Source organism: Neophocaena asiaeorientalis, unplaced genomic scaffold, assembly GCF_003031525.2.
Source record: "Neophocaena asiaeorientalis asiaeorientalis breed wild unplaced genomic scaffold, Neophocaena_asiaeorientalis_V1.1 scaffold1212, whole genome shotgun sequence".
Taxonomy (NCBI): Eukaryota; Metazoa; Chordata; class Mammalia; order Artiodactyla; family Phocoenidae; genus Neophocaena; species Neophocaena asiaeorientalis.
The window spans coordinates 6,986-33,936 of NW_020174248.1; the positions used below are offsets into that span (position 1 = coordinate 6,986).

Genomic DNA, 26,951 nt, shown 5'->3' on the forward strand with positions numbered 1-26,951 from the left:
TAAGTGGTTATAGATATAAAGTGAAACCTCACAGCCTGGTTTTGTGCTTTTCGCCAGCGCAATTAGCTTCCCAGGTGCAGTGCTAGAGTAGGCTAAGAGTTGAATTTAATCAGATTAGAGGTTTTCCACTCAGCCAAAATGGGAGTTGAGCCAAGAGATTTACATATACTTGGGAAAAGGTGATTAAAATAATGGATGATGGAATATAAGCTGAGCAATAACATAAATATGAAGTTTAGGAGATACTAGAAAGAAGCTAGTACCTATGAATTGTGAGCTCTAATTGAGTGAAAGAACTGTTTTGCAGAGAAAGCAATGTAACTAGAATCCCATAAACAGAGTTTATATTTCTTCACTCTTGGTCTTACTAGCCAATCCTAGACTCTAAGGAAAACCTAGCATCTGTATCTCTAGCCATTGAAAACTAGATTAACTTGCAAGCCTAGAATGAATGTTCTGTCTATGATCAGCAGACAGAGCTCCATATCACGAACCACGGCATAAATAGTAACAGAGCAATCAATTTCTGCCCTAGGAACACAGTTCAACTCTGCTCAATGACATCACTTGTACCAACATGTAAATCTTCTAGACTCTTGACTTACCATGGCTCATCTTTCTGGATTTCATCTGTCTTCTGCCTATATTTTTCTCTTTGATCTTTCTTGCTAAACTGAAGACCAATTCCATTTTCCTCACTGCAACGCATCCAACGTTACCCAAAAATGTAAAAAGTGCCTTGCATCTTTACGTGTGGCCTGCAAAGCACACGCACTTATCAATATCCTATAGCAGGATATTACGCTCTATTTACTAGAGCTCTAGTAAATAGGGTGACTAGTAAATAAAGTGACTGTCTCTTTATATAGATTCTAAGAGAGCAAAAGGTTTGGTAAAGATGAAATAGGTCATTTGTTCCCATATTAATCTCTAAGAGATAACCTAGGCTTACAAAGAAAAGAAGGCAGGGTTTTTTTTTGTGTGTTTTCTTTTTTTATTCCCTTAACTCTACATCATCATGTTTATCTAATGTTATTTTAAAATAATAAAGTTGGGACTTCCCTGGTGGCGCAGTGGTTAAGAATCTGCCTGCCAATGCAGGGGACACGGGTTCGAGCCCTGGTCCGGGAAGATCCCGTAAGTCGCAGAGCAACTAAGCCCATGCGTCACAACTACTGAGCCTGCACTCTAGAGCCTGCAAGCCACAACTACTGAGCCCATGTGCCACAGCTACTGAAGCCCGTGCACCCAGAGCCCATGCTCCGCAACAAGAGAAGCCACCGCAATGAGAAGCCCGCGCACAGCAACGAAGAGTAGCCCCCGCTCGCTGCAACTAGAGAAAGCCCGTGTGCAGCAACCAAGACCCAATGCAGGCAAAACTAACTAAATAAATAAATAAATTTTTTAAAAAATAATAAAATAAAATAATAAAGTCATCTAAATTCTAACTTGGAAAATTATCATGTAAATGATGCTGAGGCTGACTTTTCTCAACGTGCCACAGAAGACATGTTAAGGTCTCTCGAATGTTTGCGTTTTTATTCTAGTCCAGAATTATATATTTTTATTAAACTGCCTCTACAAATATTGCTGTCCAAACTTTTAAACAATTTAAACAGCTATACATTTGATGATAATGTTCATTTCGTACTTACTTTTGATGGTTTTATTGTTATCATCTCTCAAAAATCCATCTTTACTTCCTACAGACTCAAATCTCAAAAAGAGAGCATAGTCTTGCCTGTGTGAAGGATCATCCTTTTGACCATTAATGATTAGCCTGTAAAAAATCACAGTCAGTTATTTCTAAAGCAAAGATGATAACTTTATTATCTCTCAAAAGGGAATTTCAACCCAATACTTAAACCTATGCAAACAGACGAAATTCAGGAATAAAAAGGTGACTGTGATCCATTTTCCAAAATTACTGCACAAGACATTGAGACTTGCCAAGAAGAAGATCATACTCATATTATGTGAAGATCCAAAAAATGACTTCATGATGATATTTGTAAGTAAGAGGAATTTAAATATACTAAGTTGTCAAGGTCTTGCCTCCAACGCCACTTTCTATGTAAAGGATTTTCTTTCCAGGCAAACTTCATTGCTACCTAAGGTCTCTGTTCAATTCTCTACAATAGTCCTTCTTACACCAGGGTGAAACTGCAAACCTCTCGTACGTACCTGTCTCCTCCCATGGACTAGGCAAATATTGCTAGCCACATTCTTGTTAGAGGAGAACAAGTAATTTGGAGAATAAGATTTGGTAACAGCCAAATCTTGGCAGAGGAGAAAAGCAAAGGAAAGATGAGAAGAAGGGAAGTAGGACCAAAGACAGAGATGGGTTACATCACAGGCTTGTGCACTAGCAATCTTTACTTGCCTTACCTAGAGCTCAGCTTTTTAGCAGCGGATACTCAAACATACACACAAAAGGCTGATGTGAAATATTACATAGGAAACAAAATAGCGTAGTGAGAACATCTTTAACTAAGACTACAAATCATACTTATTCCTATGTGTTCATGCTAGACTCTCAAATAAAATGAACATGTTGCCACGAAAAGAATATTTAGAATTTCAAAGATTGTGTATTAAACAGACTCTTACAGATTCACCAAAGAAGTTTCCTGCATGAAGAGATGATTAATGAGGCAATTATAGGTTGTACAAATAGAACAATTACTTGATTTGCTACCCTCCTTAAATTAAACCACAACTCAGTCTTCATCGGACAGTTGGTATCACCAAGTGACCCTGTTGCCACAGAGAGAAGTACATTAAACATTGCCTTCTTACAAACAAGGGTAAGCATACTGACAATTGGATCAGTTATTGTCACACACTGCAACCTCTCAAGTGTAGCTGAAATTGCTACTATATATTTAAAACAGCATTGCCAAATATATTTTCAAACTAAATAATCAAACCAAGTACAGGGAAAAATATACATTGGCAAAAGTCCTAAACGTCTGTATGAGTTTCAGCAAGCAAGTGTGGTTGATCCCAGCAGCTGCTATAGGCTTAATATTCCTGATACTCAGTAAGCATTTGGCCCTGGCAGGAGCAACTGCATCCTCTTTGGAGGCATCTAGAACATACTGCATGCCCCTGGCCATCACCTGACTATTTCTGCAGGGACAATAAGGTCTTGGTTGAACAGACTGGTTTGCAGCCAAAATCCAAAGCAACCCAAAACTTCCATCACCTCATTTCCACAAGGTCTGGAGAGATTTTTAATTTAAAATGAAGTATTTAGAAACATTTTTAAATATTGGAAATAATATTAACCAGGTTAGAAATATTTAGAACCATAATAAGAAAAACCCAATTTGTGCCTTCTGCCAAGTTTTTTTTTTTTATTATTAAATTTATTTTATTTATCTATTTTTGGCTGTGTTGGGTCTTCGTTGCTGTACACGGGCTTTCTCTGGTTGCGGCGAGCAGGTGCTACTCTTCATTGTGGTGTGTGGGCTTCACATTGCGGTGGCCTCTCCTGTTGCACAGTACGGGCTCTAGGCACGCGGGCTTCAGCAGTTGTGGCACACGGGCTCAGTAGTTGTGGCTCACGGGCTCTAGAGCGCAGGCTCAGCAGCTGTGGTGGCCTCGCTGCTCCGTGGCATGTGGGATCTTCCCAGACCAGGGCTCTAACCCGTGTCCCCTGTATTGGCGGGCAGATTCTCAACCACTGCACCACCAGGGAAGCCCACCAAGTTTTACTATTAAAATCAATCTGATGAATGTATGGTTAATATACTTTCCATTAATAAGTAACATCATATTGGAATTAATTTTTGCTTAATTTGGGCTGAAACAAAATGTAATTAAAATCTTTTGATAAGGCTGTAACCTCCCTTCATTAGGAACATAGGAGATAAATGTGGTAATATCTATGTTCTTTATTTTCCTTAAGTAGGTTAGATTATTTAAAGCAACATCTGTTCTTTGTTGACTGTTTGTACCCTGTAATATAAAATCAGAAATAAAAGAATATTCAGGCAAAACACAAAATAAAATATTTTAAGATGAGGTCATAAAATAATTATTGAAATTCCAGAGTCTAGATATAGAGAATATGTATGTTTTAACAGTAACATACATAAATTTGATCAAGGCACCTCATAAAATTAAAAGAACTATTGAAAAATGGATAAGAACAGATATAGATTACTCTCAATGTCAGCTGAATTTACTGAACTTTTTTAGGTCACCCTTGGAGACACATGAAATGAAATCATATCTATCTTCATGTTAAAACACATTTAGAAAACTTAAACAGCTTGTTGGTTATTAGTAAGTTGCACTACTTACTTACCAATTCTTCTCCAACAGAATCATCTTGCATTATGGCTACCCAATTTATAGGTTCTGGGCTATTATTGTATAGAAGTGCATGTTCAATCTTTGACATTCCAAAGAAAACAGGACCAAAGCTTATGCTTTCCAACTTTTTATCATTACTCATGTTTAACAATTCAATAATCTGCTCAACAACATGAGCTTTGATATTCAAGAATATGTCTGGACGATCTCGCAAACTCACTCTACAAGATAATGAATTATACATACATATTTTAATTAGAATTCTACATATTTTTCTCCTAAATGTTTATATAAACAGAAATTTTATAAAATCACATAATAATTAAAATTCAAAGGACTAAGAGCAGTTCCTTTCACGTATGTGCCAGAGACTGTCATGTCCTTCTGTCTGTCTGAATCTGCAAAGTAGAATAGCATATCTGCAACCTAATTCATTGTCTCCAGGAAACAACAAAGATGGAAAACAACTGCATGAATTGACCCCAAAAATCACTTACTGATATTTCCATATCACCAATGATTTACATGGTCACCTCTAGTTCTAGAACTCTGAGATTCTTTTCTAACTCATCCCATCCCCCCAAGTCCAACAGCCAACTTCATCCCCATCCTAATAACCCAATTCCCTACAAAGTAAAGTATCTCAGCAAAACTCTACTTCTTTGCTGAAATGAATATCCTCCCTCATAAAACTTCACTTTCCAGACTAATTTGAATTCACTGTTGCAACTTCTCTCCACCCCGCATTTATCCCTCTCTGGCATAAATGCAATCCTTTTGTATCTCACCCTGTCAGATACCACAGATCACTGACCAATTCACAGCCATCACCAAAGTCATTAACTTTGTATCTCTGTGTATCTCTGTCACATTGGGCACGGTTGATACCATCTCTTTCCACATCTCCCCTCCCTTAGCTTTCTTGACACCATACTTTCATGGCTTTCCTTCTAACTTATTTAGACTCTGCCTTCTCATTCTTCTAAGACTTGGATATTTTGTAAATTCCATGAATAATGCTGTTTCTCTCCTACTTTTTTTATACTCTACCCTTCTTCCCAAAGTTATTTTCAACATTTCATGCTTCATCTACAACTTATGAACTGACAACTCTCAAACCAATATACCTAGACCAAATTTTCTTCTGGGAGTCAAGATAAGTAAATATAATAGGCTCCACAGGATTCTGCAAAGCAAATCAATTCCAGCATTCCAAAACAGAACTCAAGATCTTCTCTCACAGACCTGAACCTCCTCTTACCTTCTCTTTCTATAACCAGTCACTAAATATAGTCAAATCTACCTCCATAACATATCTCCAATCTGCACACTTATCTCCCTCCATACTCCCAATTTGTACCTTAAATGAGGCCTTCATTATTTCTCTTCTGCTTTACTATTAGAATTTCTAGTCACTCCACTCCACATCTGTACTATCCACTCCACATCTGTACTCCTCGATTTTGTACACTGCTATCAACATGACCTTTCTAAAATGCAAACTAATCAAGACACTCCCATCTTAAAACCTTCCTGAGATTCCACAGCCTTTACAATAGAACCCAAGCTCCTATCAGGGCTCACAACTGTTTCTCAAACATTTTTTTTAATTGTGACCTTCAGTTAGAAATGCACTTTACAAAAAAAAAAGAAATGCACTTTACATTACAGTGCAGAACACACACACACACACACACACACACACACGAAACAAATTTTACAAAACGCCACTTGCCCTTACCATGTGAGATGCATTCTGATGTTTTCTATTTCATTGTTTTAATACTGGTGGTGACCCATTATAGTGATTGCACATTCTGCTAATGAACTGAGACATGTAGCATTAAAAAATGCTGTCTTATGAGGTCCTTAACTGGACCCTGCACCATCCTGTTTTTCTGGTCTCATCTCTCAACACTCCTCACCTCTATCTCTTTGCCTCAGATCTCTTGATGTGTAACACTATTAACCTGTAGGAATTCAAGTCTTCTACTTGCACTGCCTGAAATCACTCATTTAACCCACTCTCATCACCAATACCCACCTCCCCTGCACACAGACACACATACATACACACACACACTCAGCCCAAATCACACCACTGCTCTTTGCCTGGCTAATTTCTACTCAACCACAGGTGTTTGGTTCAACTATCACCTCCTTAGTGGAGCTCTTTCTTGATCCACTCCCTCACTCCAACAAAATCCAAACTAGGAGCTCCTGTTAGGTGTACCCATATGCCATTCTCTGGTTCTTCCCATTTTTCAGTCCCTAGTGCTTGGCAAATAGTAGATACTCAATAAATGAATGCTGACTGAAAGAAGAAGCTAACATACATTCAAATACAACAGGCATATATGAAAAGTGAAATAGGAAAGTATTAAGCACTACACTAGAATTAAGAACCATAGTATATACTCACTTTGCCACTTCATTTACAATTATGGGCCAGTCTGCACAGAAATCCACTTTAATAACCATTGATGACTTAGGCTGCACAATACCACTGGTTGGAAAAGTGACAATGGGTAACTGGCCCTGGTATTCTGTTTTAAACATACCTAAGGAGAACAAGAGCAGATGGTTTACATTTGGATCCTTATAATGTTAACGTTCACACTCTTAGTAGAGGACAGAGACACATTACAGAGTTTATGGTCTATTGTGGACCAAGAATCACAGCTTTGATTGTAAGTCCTGTCTCTAGGGTCATCCAATAAATGTGAGCCTCGTGTTAGGACTCAACCCTCATCAATAGCTAAAATTTTCTGTCTGCTTACTGTGTTCAGACACTTATGCTAAGAGCTGTGCATATGTTATTCTATTTAGTCCTCATAATGAAATCTATGATACAGGCTCAATCATTACCTCTATTTTATAAATAAGGAAACAGACACTTAGAAAGGTTGAGTAACTTGTCCAAAAATACACAACTGTTATGATAGATTAGATCATCAACTCCAATTCTTTAACCTTCTCTGCATCCTCACTGTTACCCTCCTGTGGACTAAGTATGTTTTCCTACCCCTTGACGGGGCCTGATCACGTGATTTACTTTGGCAAATAGCATGGGACTAGAAGTGACAACATGTCAGCTTCATCCCCAGATGTTCTCTTGCTCTTCTACCATGGAAAGTGTTTCTTTTAAGAAACTGCCGTCCCGTTGGCCTGTGCCTCAGCATTGGCAAATGTGAAGCAGAGCCACCCAGCTGACTCAAAGACCTGCAGTGAGTAACAGATCAGCCCCAGCTGCCTCAGCTTGAAGCAGAGTCATGCAGCTTAGATTAGTCAAATTCCAGCTATTCTGCATAAAAATGAGAAACTAAAAAAATAATTATTTTTTTAAGATATAGAATTATGGAGTGGTTTGTTACATAGCAATAGTTGACTACTACAGCTAGTAACTAATAGAGCTGGGATTTTCACTTGGATGTTTCTGACCACAGGACTCACACTTCTAGCCACTACCACTACTCTATAAACGAATTAATGCAGTTCACATAGGGAAACGGTGAAAGAAATGGGTTTCTAGACTCAAATAGCATATGAGGAGGCCACAAAAATTTCTTGTTCTGAAAGCAGAAATGGTCCATAATTTATGGTAATGTTTGGTGCCTATCTTAGAGCATGCAGGTGAGATCAGATACTATCTCTTTTTCATCGTTGTGGTCCTGGCACCCCACATGGTGCCTAGCACCAAGCAGTGTTCAAAATATCCAATAAATGGGAGGTAACCAGTCATGAGTTTCTTTGATATCATTATACAATATTAACACAAATGAGCATGCTGCCAACATAAACAACTTTGAAAATTCCTAATTTACCAGTTTTAAATCACATTTGATGACATTTTCCAAAATTATTCAGTTAACTTAGGAGAATGTAATATTAGCATAATAAAAGTACTGAAAATATAAAAGATAACAAAACTTCAGGTTCAGAGATGACCAGATGAAAAAGGCAAACAGTAACAAAATTTGTTAATCCAATCATTTTTAGAGACTTGCTAATGACATAATATTTAAGGCTTATTTTTTTCTGTCATAATATAAAATAAAACTCTGTAAAATTATATCCATTATGAATAAATATTATTGACTCAATTCTCCAGGAAAAGAAAACTATATGAATTCAGTTAAGTCTGAGTCAGTGAAATAGTTTCTATACTGTAACCACTTTTCTGTAGTTTGACAAAAGAGTTTTCTGTAGTTTGACAAAAGAGTTTTAAGTGAATGGTTCAAAAGCTTATTCAGGAACAACCCCTAACAAAAGAACATTGTTCAATCTTTTAAATATATTAAAACAGTGAGCTCACAAACATTACTGTGTCTTATGTAACTTTAATATCATTAGTAATAATGAAATATTTGACTGGTTTTTTAATTGCTCACAACAGGAGCAAGAACATCATCCTAGGAGAAGGGTGTCATTGAAGAATTTTTTGTCATCAAATTTTCATTTCTTTTTAGATGTCAAACTGGCTGATGTGTGGAGAATGAACTAGAAGGAGATAAGAGGTGACTCCACACAAATAATTTAGGTTGATGTAATTATAAGGGAAGAGAAGATTATGGACTGTTGTAAAAAAGTGACAGTGGGACAGAGAAAAGTAGGATTACTCACACTATAAGGAAGTGAACAGACAGGATTTAATAGTTGACTGAGTAAGGGGGTAGAGGGTGAAAAGGAGGGAGGTGTCAAGGATTTGCCAAATTTCTGACTTGGCCATATACATGGTGGTGACATTCAATGAAAAACAGAAAAGGAGAAGTTTGGGGGAGACATTGAGGAGTTTAGTTTTAGACGTGTTAACTCTGAAAAACCTGAAGGAAATGCAAAGTCTTGTACAGACTTCAGTGAAGTAACAGGAATGGAAGTGATTGCCTAGGGAGAGCAGGGTGACTGAGGAAACATGAGGGTCTATGACAAATCCTAAGGAACACTCACTTCTAATGTACTGAAAAAAGGGACAGCAGTCCACAAAAGAGAATTAAGGAGGAGGGAGAAGAAGAATAATTCTAACATCAATAATGAATATTTACTGAACACTTAATATATGTCAGAGAGTGTGCTAAGCATTTTATTAATCATTACCACAATTATAGGAGGAAGGCGCTATGTTTATCTTTAATGTATAAGGGAGGCAATGAATGTTCGGGAAGTGTAAATTCCTTGTCTGGGGCCTCCCAGCCAGTTAATATTGTAACCAAGATTTGGGACCTGGAACACCTCGCTCCAGGTCAAATCAGTTAAATGAAGGCTTACTGAATGCCTGGTATATGCCTAACATTGTGTTATGCATGAAAAGTATGTTGAGATTTCATGACATCAGTTTCCATGAAAACAAAACAAAAAAATGCATTGACAATAAGTAGTGGGTGCTTCTCTGGGTAGTTAGAGAGGATTCTGAGGACCACTCCTGGGTCTGGTCCAATTTAGCAAATTTTCTGGTTTACAGATGATGCCAGGCTTTTCTAGACAGTGATGTAGAGAGATGATGCTGATGATCAGGGGAAGGAGTACAGCAGACATTAAGAGCAAGAGAAAGGTCATATATTTGGGGCAAAATAACCCCCCAAAACCTAAAGGAGTCCTAAGGTAGCTGTTCAAACCCAGAAATGGTGTGTAAAGATCACACTAGGGACTTTAAAGACTATTCTACATCATAACACAGTAGTAGAAAAAGTACCCAAAGATTCAAGAGGGGAAGAGGAAATGTGTGCGATTCAAGGCATGCTAAAATAATGTTTTTTCAATCTTCAATGATAAAAACCGAGAAACAATAAAGACATAAAAGAGAACATGGAGTTCCCCAGCTCACAAAACACTAATATTAGAAACATCTTAAAGATTAAGCCATGTCTTTTCAGGATGAAAAGACAAGCACTACTTTGTAAATTTAGGAAACATTCTTATAAGGGGCAAGACAACAAAATGTATTCAACAACTTTCAGCTAAATCTAGGGATGGTTACTCCATAATAGACTATTAAAATAAAACATCATGAAGTTGTTACATAAACTCTGGCTTCTATAAAACTGAAGATAATAACCTCAGTGACACTACCAGAGAGAGAAAACAAAGCTATACAAATCATGAATCTGCTGAATGTGGCTTTTTAATGTCCTCTTAAGTACACATATACGTTTGTAAACACTTGATCTTTGACTCTAAAACTATAAAATATTTGTCACATAAAATCCTTTTTGAAAATTTTATTAAAATCATCTTTGGTTGCTGAATCTATTTTCTGCCTAAGTGTTTTTCTTCATGAAAATGCATTATAATTCTCATGAATATTTATATATTGTGCTTGTGGGTAATGAGGACTTTATGACACTTTACGGGCACTTGCTACTGTGAATATAAAACATACTATCAATTTTGGTAAGGGTGGAAAAAATAATATCATTCAACTCCAAAAATGAGGGACAAAGTCAGCACTAAGAAAATGTGTTTCATTGATAGCAATTTGTTTCAGTTAGTAAGGTAAGAGTAATTAACATTTCATAATACTCAATTATAATTTACCAATATAGTATTAACTACAAATGCTATGCACACACAAAATATTAATACAATACTAAAAGTCAATGTGGATTACTTTTCCTAAAATGTAGGGACTCAGGTCCACACATATACTTTTATTAAGTAAAATAATATTAAATATTCAATTAAAATTATGTATTTTTTACTTATAGAGAGTTTTTATAAGTAATAAAGCTGTAAAATTTGGTAAGATTTTAGAATAAAGAGAGGATATGATCAAAACTTTAAAGGTTTTGGAATGGACAACAGTTAAGAGAGATTTTGGAAAGTAAAAGAATACAAATAAAATTCTCTCCATTACATATCACTGCTCTATAACCAGACAATCTAAAGGACCATACAGCCCATAGTCAATCACCATAAGAGAGTTCATCCTTAACACTGGAGTCAGCCCACAAATGAGCCTAATATTCCACAGTCTGACAGGCATCAGAAATTCAGCCATTTAAAAACCAAAGCATGGAAAGTGAAATGAATAACATTCAGTGAGGAACAACTATCAGTTTTATTTGTTCATATCCCAGAAGAAATCAGTAAAGTGACAGATTGTCTTTGTCTTAATAATTCCCACTGCTCATTCAAGCAACCCCAAAGAACGTCCTCACTTGCTGTAAAACGGGTTTGGATTTAAGACCTGTTTTATGTATCCAACAAGCAGTCTCAGAGAGAAATGCCCTCCCTGTCTGGAGCTAGTCCTCTTCTCAGCTTGGGGAAAATTTGAGTCTTATCATCCCAGATGCTGACCATCCAATCAAGTGAATGAAAGGATAAGTGATTTTATGCCTACAGTATATCATCAATGAAGAGTGTGCATACACACATGCATGTGCACACACACACATAGACACAGGCACACTTATGCCTTTATGGAAACTCTTAGGTCACAGTAAGAATGTCTAGAAATAATCCAGTATGGAGAAGAGAGAAGCACTTTTCCTTTCAACAAAATGTTAGTAAGAGCCTCCTAGGGATCATCATGTGAATTCAAAGTTGAATATGATCGAGAAAAAGAACAAATATTTACTGAGTGCTTGTGATAAGTCAAGTACCATATTACAACCTTAAGTACATATATAATTAACACAGTGTATTTTATTAGCCAGTTTATAAATGAGGAATCTGAAGTTCAATGTCCTTAAAGATACTTGCCCCAGATCACACAGCTAGTAAGGCACTGTGTCCTGATTCTATCTCTGGAAAGCTCTAAGGACTATGTCACTTCCACGACACCACCTTGCCTTCTATCCTCAGGGAGATCATCAGTCATCTGAGAGTCAGGTTGTATTAATAAGAATCATAAGGATGTAGATTTATCTTTCCTGATATTACCTATCAGTCTTTTACAGTCATCCTACTTAAGGACCTTCAGTTTTGAGCCTTTTCAAATAACATAATTCTTCTGGAGGGGTAGGGTGAATCAGAGAATCCATTAATTGCAGAAGGTATATATTTCAAACAGTACCAATTTTCTTCCAAAAGTGTAAGTTAATTTATATGACAGAAAGTATTTACCTGGTACTCTGCCATTGTTAATGATATTAACCTCTTTACAATATACTTTACTATTGGCAACCAATGTCCCAAAATTAACTTCTGACTCAATTTCCAGTTGACAGGATAGAATCAACCTAGAAGAGGAGAAAAGAGGACGATATGATGAATTTTTTTTTCTTTTTTTTTTTCTTTTTTTTTTTCTTTTTTTTTTTCTTTTTTTTTTTCTTTTTTTTTTTCTTTTTTTTTTTCTTTTTTTTTTTCTTTTTTTTTTTCTTTTTTTTTTTCTTTTTTTTTTTCTTTTTTTTTTTCTTTTTTTTTTTCTTTTTTTTTTTCTTTTTTTTTTTCTTTTTTTTTTTCTTTTTTTTTTTCTTTTTTTTTTTCTTTTTTTTTTTCTTTTTTTTTTTCTTTTTTTTTTTCTTTTTTTTTTTTTACGGTATGCGGGCCTCTCACTGTTGTGGCCTCTCCCGTTGCGGAGCACAGGCTCCGGACGCGCAGGCTCAGCAGCCATGGCTCACGGGCCCAGCCGCTCCGCGGCATGTGGGATCTTCCCAGACCGGGGCACGAACCCGTGTCCCCTGCATCGGCAGGCGGACTCTCAACCACTGCCCCACCAGGGAAGCCCCATATGATGAATTTTAACAACTATAACCTCATGGTTAAATCCACAGGGGGACATATATAGATATTTTTATCTTAACTCCTAAAAAGATATTTCAGTTTCCTTATAAGTCTGCTGGTGGCACATCTGTCAGTAAAACAAACTGTAAAATAAAGACACGAACAAAGATAATGAGACACATTTTAAATAAAGAAATCAGACTTTATGCATAAGTACATGGTATGCCTTCCCAAGTACTCACCTTGAGAGGTTACCCACACATCTCAATATTTTTGTAGCTCAAAATATATTTGGAACTCTGTTTTGGAATCTCCTACTAAGCCTATAATACATTCTTTTGCCCCCCCCCCGACCTCAAAAGGGTGCAAGTTATCTGAACAAAGTAAACTAGTTTGGATGGTCCAAATCTGATGAAATAAAAGGAGCTATGATACTATAAAATATCACTTGGGGACTAAAACAAGGCCTAAGAACAAAAGGATACAATTGATTTTCCATGTGTGTCGCCAATTTAAAGGACTCACTGTAGCGTATCTGTAGCATATGTTTTCATAAGCATTTAAAAAATCCATTCTAATCCTAAATACACATCTCATAATGATATATATATACATATATATCTGGATAATAATTTATAGTTTATAAATCACCATTAAGTATATTATCCTGTTTGATATTAACAAATTTCCTGAAAGGTAGGTAAATATTACGGCTCCTAGGTTACAGATGAAAAGCCAAAGACTTAAAAAGCTTAAATGATTTATCTAAGGAATTATCTGGATATAACGCTGGGGAACTTAAACTTGAATCCATTTTGTTAGACTTCAAGTGCATTACCTTAGAAACCTAACAACGATAACAACAGCATCAGTAATAAATATAGTAATAACTAATCTTTATTGAGTCCTAAGGTTATGTGCCAGACACATGAATTAAGTAATTTACTCCACTTAGGATACAACCTCCAAAGCATAAATGCATACATACATACAATCATATATACATACAAACACACTAAAATTCATAAATAAAAATACCTGAACAAAACATTTACAAATACTGCCTATACATTGGTGGTCTGGGCCTTCTTTCTGGGATCTGTGTTTATATGTGTTTGTGTATTACTGGATAGGTACAGACATTCCAGAGATCAGCCAGGAATGTCCTACTTATGCTGCATAGTCTAAGAAATACCCATGTTCTTCTCATAGAGATTGTAATTTTGCGACAGGAAAAGATCAATGACCTTGTGCATCTCCTTACAATATATTTATATGTGTATACATACTTGCATTAATAGTTTACAGGATCTAAAAGAGGAACCCGTCACACAAACAATATAAGATGTGAAGCTGAATGTTTTTTTACACTTTTTCTCTAGCTAGATGTGGAAAAGTATCTTAAGAAGAATTTCTTAAGAATCTTCACACATACACACACATATACATGTACATACATGCATACACATATATATGGCTTAACCTTAGCAGTAAGGGTATGGTAAAATGGCAATATATAACAGTTTCTCTGGCTTTCCTACTGGTTTCTCTTCTCCTCATATAAAAAACATTTTCTGGCCCCATATGCACCACAACACGTCAGGACAGTTGACCTCTAAGGACAATAAAGTATCTAGCCACCTATCAGAAGTGCCTCTTGACTCCAAATGCCTTCTGCAAGATGAGTTACCAGTTGAACCCTGACTAAGGATCAGAGTTGAAGGAAATTCTGGAGAGGGGAATGACCAACACACTCATGCCAAGTACCAGTGGTCTCCAAACTCGGGGATGCTCTGATAGCTAAATAAATACCTTCCAATGACGCAAAGGAGTAGCTTATTCCTTTCCTAACATGTGTCAGCTGTTTGATTCCTATGCAGAATGTGATGTTGTGAGAAAGCAGAACTTCTCAACAACACTGAGAACCCAAATAATTGCACATCTAAATTTAGTTTATGAAAATAAAAAAATGCAAGGGAAATTATAAAAAGACTTATATCTAATACCAATATTAATATTAAATATTAATGTTCTAATATTAATTCTGCTGGTGCCAGATAAACAGAGACAAAAGAATAACACCTATGGAATCATATTTTGCTGGGGAAAAGAAGGATCATGCATGTATGTATGTGAAAAAAAACACAAAAATTTTAACAGCAGCTCTAACGGATAATTTTATAATGAACAGAACTATACTTATTTCAATATAAAATGAAAAGCACAGTGTCCTGGTCAAATAAATTATTAGTATTAAAAAAAATATTTGTATTAAAGTTAATCTGCAAACCAGTTACTTAGTTCTGTATTATATTCATTATATCAGTCCATATTTTTCAGCCAATCTCAAAAAAACACCATTTTGATTTTTTGAAGCCAAACATCTGCATTATTTAAAATTCTGTGAAGTAAATATGACAATAATTTAAAATTAAATTAAAATGTGAATATGGGTTCATAATAATTAATTTAGGAATGCATCCATCATAAAAACAGAAAAGTAGAAGGGTGGTTACCAGAGGCTGGAGGGTAGGAGAATTGGAGAGATACTGTTTAAGGGTACAAACTGGGAACTAGTAGATAAATAAGTCCCAGAGACCTAACATACAGCATAGTGATCATAGGCAACAAAAATGTATTATAAACTTCAAAGTTGCTAACAGACTAGATCTTAATTGTTCCCACCACAGGAAAGAAATGATGACTATGTAATGTGATACTGGTGTTAGCTAACCCTATGGTAGTAGTATATTGCAATATATAAATGTATCACATCAACATGTATACCTTCAACTTACAAAATGTTATATGTCAACTGTATTTCAATTAAAAAAAAATAACATAGGATGAGGAGGAACAATCATTGAAGAGGTGTAGTAGCAAGGAAATCAAGAGAATAAAGTGACCCACAAAGGCAGTAATGGTTAATTGTGTCTAATGCTTCTGAGAAATGGAGTAAGATAAAGGCAAAGGAGGTACCAACAGACTGGCAATATGCAAGAGCTACTTCACTGGAAAGCTGGGGAAAACAGCCCCTCTGGAGTTTGCTGGAGTGAGAATGGAAAGTAAGATTGTAGAGACAGCAAAAATAGCATTCTTTAATAAATCTTGCTATCAAAAGGTACAGAAAATATGGTGGAAATAAAATAGGGTGCAAGTTCAAGGGGAAAAAAAGAAAACATGCAATTGTTGGACATTTTTTAATGATTTTAATAAAAAATAATGGAAAACTAGTCTTCCATTTGTTTTGAACACTACAATTTGCTAAAAATTTGTTCTTTAAGTTCAGTTGTAAGGAAACTGTAGATACAAAAAGCCCTATTAGTCATAGAAAATACAAAATATTACCATGACCCTTAATATTTGAAGAGTGCTCAAAATATTAGCATGAAATATGAAGAATACATACCCAATCAGAGGGATCTCTATTGTTTTATTTCCTATTGAAATAAGAAGTTGGTCAAAAGTGTCTTCATTCTTATCAGGATGATATTCCACCATAGCTGTCGTCTGAAGGCCAGAAGCAAGTGCTTTAATCCAGATTGGTCAAAATCAGTTTGAACTTCAGTGGTAGGAAAAAAAAATCAAATTATACATCTTAAGTCCTAATAAGAAAATAGTATGAGCAACTGTAGTTAGGAGTATACATTATTTCAAGAGATATATCAAGACATAGGCAATATCCCTGCCCTAAAGGCAAAGACTTAATGACCATATCTATACCTATCAGATTCTAGATGCTTCAGATATGCTTTTAATGGTACACAAACTGAAACTGAAAATGCAGTCAGTCAAGAAATATGTAAATGCTTGTGGGCTCCTTTAGAAGTATGAGGTACTAGAATACAGAAAAAAAGGGAAGAGCAATCTAATGAAAATGTTACTCAGTCTAAATACATACACAATATAAACATGCACACATACATACAATCATAAATACATACATCATTTTATATACTTTCTGCATAAGGACTTGGACTTCATAACTTGGAGGAAATATAAAAAGGAATAGACCAATGAGGAAAAAGAACTTTTGTTCTTGAAAAACATTTGCTAGACTCCAGGAAAAATCTGAAGGGGGAAAGAGAAGAACTGCTTTGTGTTGAGTACGTCTGGTAGGTAAAGCATTCGATGTCTATTAGCTCACTTAATACACTTCTACAGCCCTGTCAGGCTGATATTAAGGCTCCCAGCGTAGAGATGAGAAACTGGGACCTGTAGGTGCAATTAATACCTAAGGTCACTGTGTCAGTGAGGACTCAAAACACACATCTGTCTGACTCTAAAACTTAAGCTCTTTCCCCACAACTAGAAAGAATCTCCTGAGTATATAATCTCTTTAAAGAAGCAGACTATATACCCCTTGAAAATTAAATAATGTAAGCCAGGGACTAATCAAGTGTCATATGAGTGATGCAGACATAAGTATCATGAAAATCCATGAGAGAACATGATTACTGTGGGCTAAGAAGGAGTACACTCAACCCAGGCTTAGAGGATGGATGTAAAAGGTAGAGAAGAAGCAAGAAAGGTGCTCCCTATGGAGGCGGGAATATCTCAGGCACACGCAGAGAAAAGAATAAGCAAAATAATCTCTCAGCAGGCAGCTAATAAGCTAGCCTTGCTGGGCAAAGAGCTTCAGTGAGTAACAATGGAGGTCAAGTTGAAATTAATTATTCAGGGCTTTTAATGTCAGACTGAGTCTAAGCAGGGCTTTCCAGCAATGAGAGCTACAGAGAACTGGAGTGATGTGCTGATACCACTGGTCTGAAAGCATCATACTTCCAGCAAACAATGATTCTGACACCTCATAACTACCACAGCCCAACTCTCAACCCCCATCCATCACCAAACAGTAAGAAAACAAGGGATAGATTATTCCCCACATAGGTCTTTGGGTGCTGGAAGTCCACATAACAGGTTTGACCGTCTTCCTTTAAATAAGAAGGGCAACTAGTACTTCAGCAGCATGTGCCCAAAGCACAAGTTTCTCAGCACTCTGAGTGGTCTGCAAAGGTGTGTAAGGCACCACCCCTTCTCTTAGGAGCTTATGAACTGACCGTTGAGGTGAAAGTAACAGTTACCAGGAGCCATCTGGATTCAAGTCCAAGCTACAACGAATGTCTGTAAATGCAATTAGTATCCAGTAGGGGAGAAATAATTTGGAGATAATATAAGAGAAGACTTGTTTCAGAAAATGAGAACTCACTTTGACCCTAAAAGGTGGGTGGGATTTGGAAGGCGGCGATTCTTGCAGGAGGAAGGAATGAAAACATGGGTCAAAAGAAAAGGAAGTCTGAGTCATGGGGGTAAGAGGACAATTACAAGTAAGACTGGCCTGACAGAACCAAAGACCACACAAGTCAGCAAAACACTGAAGAAAAGACTGTGTCTTAATTTTCTAACAGCAACCCACAGTAGGTGGCATTAGCACTGCATATGGCACATAGTGGGTACTCAATACATAGGCAAGGCAGGATCTTGGAAAACGGGGTGGAAAACAAGCACTGCTGTGTGTTAAGAGAATCATTTCCTAAATAATTACAATAGTGATGATGACAATGCCCTTTACGTAGCACCCTGTTTTTATTTTTTCTTTCTTCCTCCAAGAGAGTTAATATACTTTTTGCTAATCTATCCCTTCCCTAATTCCCTTTATGCCTGTGAAGGACCAGGAATGCATATCATGATCTTGCAACAGATATTGAACTCATGGCCTTGGCCTCTAACTAGTAAACCTGTCTGGCCATTCTCTTGCCAATGTCAAGACCTCTAAATAAAAACCACAGTAAAACTAATTATATTATTTTTCTTCTGACTTCATAAAAACCACCCATACAAGTGCCTCCTGGACATCCATAAACTAGTGTTTGCCCACATCTGGGATTTGCTTCCAGCCTGAGTTTTAAAAGAAAATATTTTCAGATATACATTCAATTGTTCAATAAATATGTAGTGAGTTAATGAAATAATAAACTTTTCCCCGAATTTTACAGTGTTTGGAGTAATCAGGTACTTCTTGATTTAAAGAGTAGTTAATAGTCCCTGTGATGTACACTTTTATTACAAAATAAACACATCACTATTGTTAAAACATGTACACACAAAAATCAATAAAGAATGATTCCATTTATATGAAACTCAATAACTGACAAAATTAATCTGGTTCATTACAAATTAGTGTAGTGGTCACCTCCATGGGGTAATTACTCCACGTATTATAGGGAACCTTCTGGAGTGCTGGAAATAGTCTATGATTTGATCCAAGTGGTGGCTACGTGGAGATATATGTATATAAAAATTCATCAAGGTTTGCTTTCAAGATTTGTGCACTTTAGTGTAGGTAAACAGTACATCAATTTTCTAAGTGTAAAAAGTAGAACATAAAAGTCCTTTTTCTCATTGCCCTCCTAATCACTATCATACATTTATCTATATGTATACAAACAAATATGTGTGATTTTAATTAAATCACAGATACCTTTCCATTTCTGCATATAGAAGTCCAGCTGCATTCAGTATCATTATCATTAGAACTATCCCACAAAAAAATGCAGTTATTCATGACGTACATATCAAAAAATCGTTTCACCTGTCCTATATCAACTTTCCCTAAGAACAGATGATCACAGTAAACTAATATCCATCCATTTACACAGATAATCTAAAATAACAGTGAGACAGAGATGAAGTTCTGTCAACTTTTAAATCAGAAGATAGGGATAGCCTCTCAGAACATTAATTTTGCTGATTATTACTACTAATTCCCTCATTAGTTTCTAAGTCTTATGAGGGCAGGACTCTCTCCATTTTACATCCCTAACACTTACTCCCTATTTTGTAGCAGGTTCTCAACAAATGTTTGTTAGAATACGAAATAATAAACCTTTCCACTATCCTACAGTATCTGGAGTAACAGGCACTTTATGATCCAAAGGGTAGTTAACAGAGAATCTGTTGCCATAATTCTACAGTATCATGAAGCATAGATTCTGGGCTGTTAAGAGGAGACAGACGTGAAATCCTCTTCCCTTCTTTCCAAACTCCCAATGAAGAAATTGGGAGGTTCCAGATCGACTTTTCTCCACCCTGTCTCCCAGCCCCAAACAGAAAGGAAAAAACATCAAAACAAAACAAAAAGCCAGCACACTAAATCGCTGCTCCCCAGGAAGCTCAATCCTGCCCGCAGGAGCCGGGCGCCTACTCCCCAGGACAAAGCAGGTGCCCAGGTGGGTAGGCATTCTCGGATGGCGGCCCTCCTGAGGTCCTGCTCTCAACACCCCTGGGTGTGTTACCTGTGGCTTGACAGGCTCCTGAAACCGGATCTTCTGGCTGTATCGGCCGAGATTGTGCACGGTAATTGGGAGGAGGTAGACCCTCCCTGCCATCGCGTCCAGGGAACTTCACTTCCGACGGGGTCACCCGCAGCTACATATCCTTCTTTGGGGTCTCCAAGTCCCAGGCCATGAGTGAGCTCCTCTCGGACTCCATAGCCATGCTCTAGGTATCCCGCAAACCTTTGCAGATTTGACCGAGGATTAGCGTGGACCCCGTCGCTCGGCAACCGCCAGACGTTGATCGCTAGCCTCCAGCCCAGCCGGCTTTGGCACCGCCCAAGCTGGCGAGTTGGCAACCTCAACCGAAGCTGCAGGCGTCTGGCGAAAGAACCCCAGGATCGCAGGTGTCATCAGAGGAACCAGAAAACTTGCTTTGGTCGCCGAAATCCCAGAGGGATCTCACTTTGCCATTGGCTGGCAGGATTTTAAGATGTCACTGGCGGGTTGGGCACTTTCCTAGACCTCTCTTAAGATTAACCTTAAAGAGCCGTGGAAGTAATGTGCCCATGGGGTCTATCAAAGCAGCAAGATATAACAGTAACGGAGGAATTCAATGGAAGCAGAGTCAGAGCCCCCTAGGTGTACGGCTCAGTTACCTTTAGGCTAGCGTTTCCAAAAATCTAATAGCAATCCTCTGGGTCTTTTGTTAAAATGCAGAGTCTGTTTTCAGTAGATCTGGGGCAGGGCCTAAGAATCTGAAATACAGTCCCAGGTGAATCCAGTGCTGCAGGTCCAGGGACCACACACTGAATAGAGAGGCTAGGAACTTTAACTATTCTAGGTGTAGAAGCTATAGGAATTTTAACTACTCTAGGTGTAGAGGCTATAGGAACTTTTTTTTTTTTTACTCTTTAAATTTATTTATTTACTTAATTTTTTTTGGCTGTGTTGGGTCTTCGTCTCTGTGCGAGGGCTTTCTCTAGTTGCGGCAAGCAGGGGCCACTCTTCATCGCGGTACGCGGGCCTCTCACTATCGCGGCCTCTCTTGTTACGGAGCACAGGCTCCAGACGCGCAGGCTCAGTAGTTGTGGCTCACGGGCTTAGTTGCTCCGCAGCATGTGGGATCTTCCCAGACCAGGGCTTGAACCCGTGTCCCCTGCATTGGCAGGCAGATTCTCAACCACTGCGCCACCAGGGAAGCCCCTATAGGAACTTTAACTATTCTAGGTGTTAAGTTCCTTCATTTGTGAAACAAGGTGCTGCTCAGAAGAGTGAGATCAAACATCTTCATAGCTAGATGAGCACCTTTCCAACAGGTCCAAATTCACACTGCCCAATCCCTACTGTCATCATCCTTCATCTGCTGTGATGGTCCTTGGTTTCTAAGCATATTAGATGAGTGGTATTTCCCTACCTTAAATTTGCCTCTTATCATAACTTGACAACAGTTTCTTCCACTGACCTTTATTATCTGGAGCCAAGCACTGCAGAAATGGCTTTTCTCCCCCTTGTTTTAAAAACTATATAGAATTCCCCACTCACATTCAAATTTGTATGTAATTCGGTGCTTTCATTTCCTCCTTGCCATGGCACATGATTTTCACTCTGAGGGCACTAGCTTTTCCATCTGTTAGCCAAACAGTTACTCATCCTTCAAGATCTAAATATCCTTGTAGAAAACTTTCCCACAATTGTTTTACAAGATTCTCACAGTACCAAGATGATCGATAAGTTATTACTTCACTATAAAGAAACTATAAAGAGAAGCTTTAAAATTTCTTGGAATTGTTGTCGTCAATAGTTGAGAACAGTGGAAGTAGTGGTGGTGGACATTATTATTTGCAAATTCTTATGAAATGATTGATTAAAAGCATCTGCATCATTTTTCAAAATTCTATATATTCTGACTTAAGAAGTGGGAGATGTGAGTCACACCTGGATTTTTATGCTAATCGCTACTATGATATCACAGTACAAACCCAGTGCATATCTTTGAGCCCCTATGCAGGACAATTTTACAGCACTGAGAGGACAACAGTGGCCCAAAGAACTTGACTGCCCATTCTGGGCAGTAGGCAATTTGGGGGTTCAAGTCTAGACTTCTGTGTAGATCCTAAAAGATATAGTGATGTAAATCAAATGGAGAACAATTTTCTTTCCCTGTCCTGTTCATACTCTCATCAACTGTGTCCCATAGCTCTCTCCAAGTTCCCCAAGCCTAGAGCTGAATCCATTGCCCTTAGTAACTATAATTAAGCCTTCTTGATTTTTTACCTACTTTATCTACCTTAAATGTAAACTTTAGATGAAGTAGTCTAACATTTGCATTACTTGTTTAACTCCAAAATGTCTTGTCCAATTTCCATTACCAAACAATGGCCATATAAAGGCATATTTTGGTGAACTGTAAGCTGTTTTTAGCCAAAATTTTCAACTATGCATGATTATGTAGTTACTTTAAGGCTGGACAAATAACAACAAGAGATTTTTACATAACAGTAATTCAAAAGATAAATAGTACCTTACATATATCATTTTCTAATATCATTTTCTTATATATATCATTTTCTAATATAGCTTCATGGAGAATAATGCTCGTTATGTATCATGGATGAAATGTCTGTATTCATCTTTGTTCAGATTTCCAAGGCAGTATGGTTGGCAGGGCTTCTGTATAAAAATCAAAGTAGGCATTCTGACTGGAATACTTTATATATTATAAACAAGGTTAAATTTTATTCCTCATTATAATAAATGGTGAACTATACTATAGTGGGGACTTGAAGGTTAAGCAGAGACACGCTAAACGTCCACTGCAGACTTGCCATTCTTCTACTCTGAATTAATTTAAGAGAAAAAACGTAACTCCTATCAATTAACTATAAATTTTGCCATGTGAAATAGACATCAGAAGTCCTACTTCATACTTAACTAGTGGAAACTCTAATGGTGGGTAGAGTTTCTGAACACTAAGGAAGGGGTAACAATGAGGAAGCAAGCGAAATGATCCCTAGTACAATTTTTGGATGTTTACTTCTAGACATGTTTAAGGGACTGAAAAAGTTGACAAAAAAGGGAAAACAGTGGATATTACTTTCACAATTTAAAATCTTCAAAAGTTCAAATTATTTTTTGAAAAGAGTCTGAATGAAGTCCAGGAAAATCTATTACAGTGGTTAGAGTACTGACTTAGAAACAGGTGTTACTGAAAGAGGGTAAAAAGAACTTCTTTAAGCAGAAGAGTATTAAAAGTGTGGTAACCATCGTGTTTATAAAATAATTTAAAAGTGGAAAGTATAAAATGAAATTCACTAAGATTACATAGGATTAAAAGTTCTTCCAGATAATGAAGAGCCATGCCAATAAGAATAGATTGATGAGACTAATGTCTGGATATAGTAGAATAGCATGAACTGGATGGCAGTAACATAAACTAACAGAAAAATTATCCATTATTTTCACAAGGCATTTAGTGAATGACAGAAAGCCACCAACTGACCCAGGTCAAAGGACACAAGTTTCTCTATAATTAATAACAAGTGTGTCTTACTACACACAGACATCATTGCAGAGATTGCTAATTGTGCCTTGGTATCCATTTTCCTTTTCTTTAGTGGTAGAATTTTTAGATATACATACAACTGTACACATTAAGACTACATTTTCTACATTTTACAGCCTCCTTTCCTGCTGAATATGGCCATGCAAATAAGTTCTGAGTATGAGGAGAACTGATGTGCGCTGCTTCTAAATTATTCCCTTAAAGTAGTACCTTAAAATCAGGGGAAATGCTTTCTCCTTCCTCTTATCCTGCTTTTCTGGCTCAGTGTAAACATGACAGTGGTTCATCTGATCACTTTAGGGTAAATATAGTAAGAAGATAAAGAAGCCTGGGCCCTGAAATTGGATAGCAAAGCCACCAACCCAGCTGGGATTTTTATTTGGGAGACAGTTAAAACTAAATCTTGTTTAATCCACTACTGGTTTGAGTCCCTTTAGAATAGCTGAACCTAATCAATACAGACAACAACACAGGGCAGGAACTCAGAAGGACATGTTCCCATGAAGAGGACCAGTTTCAATAACACTATGCTAATAGACAGAGCTTTGTAACTTTTGCAAAACCTTGTTTTAGCCATCTAAAACTCCTACCAACCTTTCTTACCACCAAACTGCTGTGGTGACTCTGCCTTTGCCCCTCATGCTTACTGGGCACAAATACCTGGTGTCAAATAATACTTTTGCTTTCTGAGTAATTATAGGTTACTGAGTGAAACAATGAATTAAAAGTCAATTACCCAGTATAATACATCTCAGCAGAACAGGCCTCACTTGACGGTAACAGGATAGTCACTACTGCATTATCTCACCCTCCTTCAGGACCATCTCCCATCCTACCTGAAGTGATGTTGATCAATCTCAAGAAAGATTCAGCAGAGTTGGATAAGGACATCTAAAGGAATCAAGGAGAAGACAAACAATCTAAAATAAAACAGTCTAAAATCATGAATTTCCAGTATGAAAATATGAAGGGTTAGGAAAGAACTCGGCTGAATTTATAATATATTTTTGCTTTTTAATACTTTTTAATGCTCTCTGCTTTATGGCTTCAGGATTTTAAAAAGTATTCTTATTTGCTCTTAGAAAAGCCTTCCTTATACACAAGTTCTTCCATGGTTTCTTCTGGCATTTTATTGTTTTGTTTACAACATTTACATCTTATATCCATATGAAATTTATCCTGGTATAAAAGTTAGATATCAATCCAGAAAACCCCAACATCATTTACTGAATAATTTCCAATAAGAATTTCAAAATATAGGCTTCCCTGGTGGCGCAGTGGTTGAGAATCTGCCTGCTAATGCAGGGCACACGGGTTCGAGCCCTGGTCTGGGAGGATCCCACATGCGGTGCAGCAACTAGGCCCGTGAGCCACAACTACTGAGCCTGCGCGTCTGGAGCCTGTGCTCTGCAACAAGAGGTCGCGATAGTGAGAGGCCCACGCACCGCGATGAAGAGTGGCCCCCACTTGCCACAACTAGAGAAAGCCCTCGCACAGAAACGAAGCCCCAATACAGCAAAAATAAACTAATTAATAAACTCCTACCCCCAACATCTTCTTTAAAAAAAAAAAAAAAGAATTTCAAACTATGGTCCCTCAAAAGTTTTATTTAGTGCTGGGTTAGCTGCAGTTAACAACTAAACATAAATTCTCTCGATAGCACTTTCCCTTGTTTTTTATTTTTTGTTTATTTTTTTTTTTTGCGGTATGCGGGCCTCTCACTGCTGTGGCCTCTCCCGTTGTGGAGCACAGGCTCCGGACGCGCAGACTCAGCGGCCATGGCTCATGGGCCCAGCCGCTCCGCGGCATGTGGGATCTTACCGGACTGGGGCACGAACCCGTGTCCCCTGCACCGGCAGGTGGACTCTCAACCACTGCACCACCAGGGAAGCCCTTTCCCTTGTTTTTATCCTGGGAATTTCTTGTTGAGATTCAGTACTTCTGTCAAATACATTATCACTTTTGTACACTGATTTATCTATTCTTTTCTCTTCCATTTGTATTCATAATTGTATTTCTCTGTTATCGTTTAGTATATCTAGGAAACTGCTTGAAATTTTTTATTAATAATAATTACTATTATTTTAATTATTTTCCACTCTTTCTTCACAGTTTCAACATACTCTGCATTTCTGCCCATTCCCTTTGTCCTACATTTTCAATTCCATTTTTGTCATTTCTCCCTTTAAGTTTATGCTTTTGCTGAAGTAAAAACTGCCATTTCTTTCTGTTCTTTTATTTGAGTTCAGTATTTGATCAGTGTACCACATAACACCAGGGCTTTAGACAGGGCTAGTCTCATAGTATAGGCTTTGTATCAAATTTTATTGGGCTATAAGATATTGATGTTTATTGAAGTATAAAATGTAACCACCATCAAATCAGGACCTGATAAATGTGACTAGTTGATGGCTGAAATCAATGTGAAAAAAAGTTCCAAAGGGGTGATTATAAAAGGTATTGTTCATCAGATGATTTAAGATTCTTTCATTCCTCAACTCATTTATATCTCTATATGTACTTTATTTTCCTGTTTGACCCCAGTGAATCCCAAAACCCCTTTGGTATTACTTATTTGAAATAGAATTTTTAAAAATCTGTTTCTAAAGGGCTTATGAGACTGGCAAAATGAATGAGAACATTTAAAAAACCCATTCTGTAACCAAAGGGGAGGAAAAACCTGTAAAACAGATAATGAAAAAATCTTTTCAATTACTGGTTCTAAAAGAAATATGTATCTATGTATATATGATTTGGTATATTCATTTTCAGTATACTTTCTTTATCTATAAATTTATAAATAGCTGATTTTTCATAATAAAGAGCAAGTCTCTAAAAGAGCACTTTTGAGGGACTTGCTTGGTGGTCCAGTGGCTAAGACGACTCCATGCTCCCAGTGCAGGGGCCCCAGGTTTGATCCCTGATCAGGGAACTAGATCCCACATGCCACAACTAAGAGTTCACATGCCGCAACTAAAGGATCCCACATGCCACAACAAAGATCCCGCAGGCCGCAACTAAGACCCAGCCCAGCCAAATAAATAAATATTAAAAATATGTATAAATAAAAGGACACTTTTGAGACTAAAGTCTGCCAGGAATTCCAGCAATTACAACTTCGGGGCAGG

At 37.2% G+C, this 26,951-nt stretch overlaps 1 pseudogene; it reads right to left on the reverse strand.

Annotated features, from left to right (window-relative positions):
- Nucleotides 1-20,481, reverse strand: part of LOC112406450 (uncharacterized) — a 21,985-nt pseudogene extending 1,504 nt beyond the window's left edge.
- Between the last annotated feature and the right edge of the window lie 6,470 nt (nucleotides 20,482-26,951).